Raw genomic sequence first — 7,855 nt, 5'->3', positions numbered from 1 at the left:
GATGTAAGTGATTTATTTTGGCGCTATTGGAAACCCGCTTAGACAACTATAATTGTTGAATTAGGAGCGATTTGCAGTGTTTGTAAATGAAGTTAAATCTTTACTTCAAGCGCGAAACGTTTGTTTGAAATTCCTTTGATTTTATTCTCAAGGGTTAAGATACAGTCTATCATGATTTCAGCTTCTAAACATGTGCTTTTCGGTTTTAATTTATTCCATGTTTCATCTCTGACTACTTATGTTAATTCTTCAATGGTCGCCCAAAATGCCTTTTGTTTGTTCAAGATTCCTTTGAATGATGCTTTTCTCAAGGGAACAGTCGAGATCAAGGAGTTTAGATTTTATTGCAAACTGCCATGAGCAATTCATTTTCACTTGAAGCATTTCAACGGTATTTTTTTCTTCTCACCTTTTAGCCTATAAATTTTTGTCTTCGCTTATTATTCGCTACTCGTCAAAGATTGCATTTACGCTAGATCAAATTGTTTCTGTTGCATTTCTTTCATAGTGTTATCTGATTTGAGACACAATGACCAGCTTTCTGTAATTTTAGCGCAAACGTTTTGGACATAAAAGTTCATTTGAAACATTGTGCGATGACGATAGAAACCGCTCTTTTTACTCGATCAACATGGCAATGACGTCATATCTTTTAATGTTAGCGCAAAAGATTTGTTATTAAAGTTCGTGACAACTGACATTGTGTGATGTTTGGTTTAGTGCTCTCCTCAAGAGAATAGGACTGGGGAAGCCACTGTTTTAAATTCATTCTGATTTCATTCCTCTGATTGGATACCGGTGATGTCATTGTCCCATGATGCTTTGCACCACCCCTATATAGGTTAGACTTGGACCCAAGTCTCTCGGTCTTCATCATGGCCGCTTGCCGGACAGACCCCTGTCGTTTAAGACCACAGGACACTGTAAGTATCGAGTTTGAAGTTGCATGACATTTTTTTGCGTGACCCTGGCGTGATTTGTGTCGCCATGGAAATCCGTGAGACCGATCCCAGTCCTCCGTCGAGGCTGGTGAGCTGTTTTCCAACATGGCCGACTTTCGTTGGCGCCGCAGTCTTGAATTCTTAATTCGGCTCCGGATTGGCTGAAATTTGTGGCGGCCATCTTGGATTTGGAAAACAATAGCATCCATTGTTCTTAATTCGACTCCTGATTGGTTACCGCTCATATTAGCGTCTATTACTACTAGCTATTACTATTACTATTACTATTACTACTACTATTACAATACCATCCATTGTTCTTAATTCGGCTCCTGATTGGTTACTGCCCATACAAGCGTCCTATCCTACTGATATTCAAGGAAAGCGGGTCCATTTTGCTAACAAAAGGCTTTGTTATACAGCACAAAATTAACCTAATATGGCCATTTTTTAACAATGGCGGCAGCAGCTTAAAAATACTCAAGGGACTTTCAAAATTTCTCGTGCGATACGATTTGAACGATTGTAAAAAGCCAAGTAACGACAAATTCTCCCCGGGGGAGGCATTACGGGTACAATTTGTTGTGTGTAAGTCGTTACCCTGGGGCGGCTGGTAGGGGTCACCATTGCGGCTATCGATGATATCACCATTGCTGTTTGGTTTCTCTGTTGGAAATTTAGTGTGGCTTCAAACTGGAAAAAGAATTATTCCCCCCTTTCATCCCTCTTAAATTTTCTGATTGTAATGTACAACAGCTACAAGATGAAGGACATGCTGTAAAATATTTGCGGAACTTCGAAGAAAGTTGCCAGGTAATTAAGATTAAATAGAAGTGTGCTGTCCCCTTAAGCTGTTTATATTCATACTGGACCAAAATTCAGTTATGCTCAACAAGCGACAAATTTGCTGATTGTTTCACTTTGCTGCATTATTCTCTCGCCCAAAAGATTTCATGTTACTACTTGCTTTGATTATGGAAGCACTGCAAAGCCGGAGCTAGACCAGATCGACATTTTAAGCCAGTCTTTATCACCGACACCATTCGAGGACGTTTTTCAAAGGCCCCGCTCTTTATATCTGACTTAATTGGCCGCGTCACGGGTAACTTGATTTAAATATTAACAAATCTGATGTTCAGCAGACCGTTATAACCTACGACGTATAATGAACTTGTCTGAACGACTCGCCCCTTTCGGCAAAGAATAAAAAGTTTAATCGCTCACAGACCTCCGAATGTTATTCACGTAACAATTCCAAGACGGATAAAATGTTTATAGAGCGTTTTCACTGTGACGCAATAAAAAAAAAAATCGAAAATCATTTATTTAATTTGTGTTTAGAAATCTTACTGAAAACCCGACTGGAAGAAATATTGGTTGGTAAATTTCGTTGAAGGCACTCTCCATAATTACGCATGCGCTGATGCTTTCAGACTAACAGCGGTAACCACAATGATGGAAAACAAGTCGGTCTAAATAACTAGATTTTGCAACATTCAATCTTTTCAAGCTTAAGATCGGCCAGAGGCCTCCTATGAGGGTTCCATGGTTTGCATCAAATACGCGGCAACGTTAAATGGGGTTGGTGTCCCGGTGCAAGTCCTCCCATTTAACCGATCTTAGGGCATTCCGCTCTCAAGCTTTGCGAAACTGGTGAGTTGCGCCACCACGTAAGTCGGTGAGAAGGGATGTTCCACTGCGGTTCTTTTAGCACTTTATTTAAACAAGGGTTTTACATTCAGTAGCCAGGGTAGTATTCCAAAAGAGCCCTGCGATAAGTAGATTTTAAATACTAGAATATAAAATAGTAGTCGGACGTGATAAAAAATACTATTTAGCATTCTGTTATTGTTGCTGTTGTTTTTGTTGTTTGTATATGTTTGAACATTCTGAAACGAACAAACGAAACGCACGTCCGAAAATTTTAGTTTCCGCGTAAAGAGAAATAAGCTCCGTCAATTAATTTGGCTGATTAAACTAACACCGCGTGCCGTTAAGTATCAGAGTCCTGGCTTCCCTTGATACGCCGCACATGACGTACCCAGGCTATGATTTTTCCTGACACGCCGCAACGTACGTATCAGGAATATGGCACTCTCCGACACGTCACGTTTCTTGACACATCACGTTCTGATCTCGGACTCGCCGAGTGTCGGGGAATTTCACGGCCACGAAACTGGATGCGTGTTACAGAAGTGTGCGAAATAAGCTTAATGTTGAACTTGTTGTGAATGATCATCTCCGCTTTCCACAGGCAACGAAAAAAAATCCGAAGGAAGTCTGCGATCAGTTGGCAATATTTTGCTTGCACTAATGATAACTGAGTTGGGTAAACTTTTGCTCTGTTTTTTTTTTTTTTTTTTTCTTCACTTTTAAATTAGGTAAAAACAAAGCATCTTAATTCGTTAATCGGCTATTAGAAATCGCACTTGTTTCTTTTCTTTTGACTTACGCCGCCTGCTTTGGACGCGACAAACAAAGAAACGAACTGTTGTGCACAATGACCGCTTTTTCTCTTGCCTGATATTATCACAGCGATAAAATAAGTCAAAAAATTTATGAAGGCCAAATTTATTAACACATAGAAATGTATTACATCAATCACTCCTCCTCAGCTTCTCTTCTTGTCCCGGCCGTTTAAGTTTAAGTTTAAGTTTAATAATACTTTGTCATGCTAGCACAAGTAACTAAATCATTTTATCTTTTGCCAAATCAAATCGATATAAAAGCGAACATTGCCAATCAAACTTGTAAGCTAATGCTTATTCCAAACGTCGTGCTACTGCAGTGATGAACTCAAATGAATTTGACACACTAGTGGTATGAGAAAAGAACGCCAGTGGTTTCAAACATCGAATTTAATTCAGTCGCCGAAGATGGGAAGAAGTTTGCCTTGCTGAAGACCATTTTAAATAATAGAAAGCAACGGCAGCTGGTAACAGGCTATGAATTCAGTTCGGCCCTACAAGAGCACGCCGTTTGAAGCCAAGTCGCAAGCCCGCAAGTAGCACTGAAAGGCTAATCTAGGCGGGCCATGCCTTGATAGCCGATTACAAAAATATACGTTGTGCAACTGCCGTGCTTAAGCCAAATTAAGTTCTTGAATTTCGTTCGGCATGGCAGTAGCACGACGTTTGGAATAAGCCTAAAGCTCTTACTTTATTGGTGAGAGTCTGGCCGATACTCATACAGCCGGTCAAGTGTCCCTTTGGGCTCCCCTGGTGGAAATTGATCTTGTCATAACAAAAATTACACTCCTCACTCCCCCAAGGTAGCTAATTCGTCACGCCGACAATTTTTCCGATGATCACAAGTTTTCTCGCTAAACTTCGGAAAAAGAACTCGGCGCTTCTAATAACAAAAGCGCTATTGTTTAGGTTTAACAAAAGGGCTATTGTTTAGGTTAAATCACCAAAATGGACCAAAATGGACCCACTGATATTGACGAGACATGATTATAAAATAACTGGGAAACAACTTCTAATAGATAATTTCGGGATAACTATATTTCAACAAAAATGTCCTCATCATTTGAGAAAGCACGTTAACAATATATACATAAATCTTAAAGAATAAAACCAAATCAGTTTGAACAAAGCCAATAAGCGGGTGCTGTTCCTCATTAGGCCAAACTTTTGACAACGTTCCTGTACAAAGGCAGTAGTATTTAATAAAAAACGGCACAAGGATAATGTGTCTGGTCCGTTAGTTCAGTCGGTAGAGCGTGGTGCTGATAACGCCAAGGTCGTGAGTTCGACCCTCACACGGACCAACTTTTCCTTTTAAGTAAACCACCTGGAAAATACTATTTTAAGATTTCTTACTGACTATACTCTGATTTCTCTTTTCCTGTATTTTTTTAAATTAGTTTATTCGCCCTGATCGGTTTAAAACAAGAGGACTAGATCAAAATTACTTTAGATTAATATTTTCCTAGAAGTCGTTGGAAATGTTTCCCGGCCAACAGAAACAGTTGGTTAAGTGATATTTTAATCTAGGGTTTTATGGTAGTCAGTTGGAATTGTCTGCAAAAAAAGGAGGCAGGTGCTCCGTTGTTTCATATGGCCATTGTGACGTCACAAAAGCCATCGTAATATTGCCTGCTTCGTTATTAACATAAACTACTGATATTGACGAGACATTATTAGCAAATAAATGGGAAACAACTTCTAATAAATGATTTCGGGATAACTATATTGCAACAAAAATCCCCTCATCATTTGAGAGAGCACGTTAGCAATGTATACATACATCTTAAAGAATAAAACCGAATTAGTTTGAACAAAGCCAATAAGCGGGTGCTGTTCCTCATTTGGCCGAACTTTTAACTACGTTCTTGTACAAAGGCAGCAATACTTAAAAAAAAAAACAAACAAACAAAAAACGGCACCAAGGTTGATGTGTTTGGTCCCTTAGCTCAGTCGGCAGAGCGTGGTGCTGATAACGCCAAGGTCGTGAGTTCGACCCACACATGGACCACGAAAATTACTATTTTAGTGTGGGTGGACCCAAATTATTAAATATTTTAAAAACACTTGAAAATTACTTTTTTGCTATTAAACAAACATGAGGTGATGCTATAGTCTGTGTTTTGCATTTTGTCGTTGGTTTTCGTTTTTTTGTTAATTTCTCTGTTTCTGCTTGTTTTTGTTTTTGTTTTTGTTTTATTTTTAGCAATTTTGATAATTTATTCATCCACGTCTTATTCAGCAATGCTGAGTTTAGTCTCCCAAGTAAACCAAGTTAAGATCGATTTTACAACAATAATAAAGCTTGAAATCTTGTTTTACCAGGTAAATGAAAACTTTAATTTAAAACTGCCAAGGACAAGTTTTTTGTCAAAATGTAGCAGTAACGTTATTAATAGTGTTCTACCAAGTAATCAGCTTTGTTTTAATATGCACTTGTTCCAGCAATTGGTCCGTTAGCTCAGTCGGCAGAAGGTGGTGCTAATAACGCCAAGGTGATGAGTTCGACCCCCACACGAACCAGACAGTCGCCAATATTTTCCCCACATTTTTAAACAATTATGTTGAATACATTTAATTTGTTTTCTGAGCGCAACTTGATCATGGTTTTTTCTTTGGTGATCGACGTTCCAAGATTCCTGACTGTAATAAACTGTCAGTTTTTCAAACAAAATAGCAATAAATGGAGACAGTTTAGAGCTCTGTTAGGAAGCTTTACTCTAGTTTAAAGGGTAAGGGTTGTTGTAAGAAACCAAACCATGTCGTGAATTCAAAGCGCCCAAGAAAATACAAGTGACAAGTGGGATATTCATGATATACCACGAGATGGCACTGCAAAACTATTTTATACTATGTCATAGAATATGCTATGTTACGTTTATTGTATTGCAGCTCTGGAACAAATGTGCTAGGTCGTTCCACGATTAAATAAAGATTCTGATTACCCTGCTGAACTAGCTTCAAATTGTCAAGTTATTTTGTGTCAGTATTGTCTGTTTATTTTCTTGTTAAAGGAATTAACCTATTCACCGCAGATAATGATCTACTAGATACCGTAATATAAATCATGTAAATCTCTAAATTTACTCAGTCAAAGTAATTTCACTCATAAGTTTCCCATGGGGGAAATATTCTGGGGAATTAGCTCAAATGGGCCGGTAGAGCGCTCACTTTACATGCGGGAAGTACCAGGATCGATACCCGGATTCTCCAAAATAAAGATAATTTATTTGTCTTTTCTTTTTTTTGCAATTCTTTTTTTTTTTTCTCATTTTTCTGCTCATAAAACGAAACTAAATGCGACATAATCTTATGAAAAAAATAGTTGTTTGCGGATAGCTGAATAGCTTTGACGAACTAAGAATATAAACTAGATCGTAAGATTTAAGTTCAAGTCGTGTATATATGCAATGAAAACTGGTAAAAAATGTTTACGTTGTTGAAATGTTTTCTCTGAATGGAAATACAAAATTCAGATCTATAGTAATTCTTTAATGTTATATGGTAAATTATCACTTCTTGGGTAATTTTAAAATAGCATTTTTAAGTGTTTTAAAATCAGAGTAATTGTATCGCATTAATATCTCCTCTTTATTTTCAGCCAAATTTGTCGAAAACATGGATATAGTTTCGCATTATAACTTTATTTCATTACATGACTTTCTTTTTCAATAAAACACCTGAGGAATGGGGAATTAGCTCAAATGGTAGAGCGCCCGCTTCGCATGCGGGAAGTACCGGGATCGATACCCGGATTCTCCATTTTTTGTAAGATAACAGAAACTCAATTTAACTTTCGATTTTAATTTGCCAGTACATGACTTGAGACTGCTGCAAAAGTAGAAGAATCATTTCGTCGAAAAACTGAAAACGTTCGAAATTTGTGACTTCAGTTTCTATAACTGCATAGACTTAAAGTAGCTCAATTTTATGTTCAAATAGAGAAAACTGACTCAAAACAACATGGGAATTGTAAGCTAGTTCAGGCAGGGTAGCCTGTGTTCATGATTCAGGTAATGCTGTCAGGGTTGTCCTTAGAAGAGTTTGCTTGAAAAAAAAAGAGACGAATATAAGCTTTAAAATGTTTTTGAATCAGCATACCATAAAAAAAAAAAGGAACTTTGGTGGTCCGTGTGAGGGTTTAACTCACGACCTTGGCGTTATCAGCACCACGCTCTGCCGACTGAGCTAACGGACCAACGGTTATTACTCAAGTGTTAAAATAAAAGACAAGTTCCTTAATTAGTCTACTACAGGACCGGAGTTTAAATGTTACCATCTAATTTTGATAAGGAATGAGCGCCTGGCATGTTAAAATAAAAGCCATATTAGATTCTAATCTACTGCAGGACCAGAATTTAGATTTTATCTGTGATCTAATTTTGACAAAAAATAAATGCTTGGCATCTTCGCTAGACTCCTTTCGGGATTTCGTATCACCCGAGT

The 7,855-nt window shown here is 37.9% G+C and overlaps 3 non-coding genes across 3 annotated transcripts; 2 read left to right on the top strand and 1 right to left on the bottom strand.

Annotated features, from left to right (window-relative positions):
* The first annotated feature begins 4,640 nt into the window (after nucleotides 1–4,640).
* On the top strand, nucleotides 4,641–4,713 carry Trnai-gau (transfer RNA isoleucine (anticodon GAU)). Its single transcript has one exon. It is a non-coding gene; the product is annotated as a tRNA-Ile (tRNA).
* A 2,385-nt stretch (nucleotides 4,714–7,098) lies between these two features.
* Nucleotides 7,099–7,171, top strand: Trnaa-cgc (transfer RNA alanine (anticodon CGC)). Its single transcript has one exon. It is a non-coding gene; the product is annotated as a tRNA-Ala (tRNA).
* Nucleotides 7,172–7,534: 363 nt separating this feature from the next.
* On the bottom strand, nucleotides 7,535–7,607 carry Trnai-gau (transfer RNA isoleucine (anticodon GAU)). Its single transcript has one exon. It is a non-coding gene; the product is annotated as a tRNA-Ile (tRNA).
* Nucleotides 7,608–7,855: the final 248 nt, after the last annotated feature.

This window comes from Orbicella franksi, chromosome 9 (assembly GCF_964199315.1).
Source record: "Orbicella franksi chromosome 9, jaOrbFran1.1, whole genome shotgun sequence".
Lineage (NCBI taxonomy): Eukaryota > Metazoa > Cnidaria > Anthozoa > Scleractinia > Merulinidae > Orbicella > Orbicella franksi.
This window is presented reverse-complemented; position numbering and strand designations above follow the sequence as displayed.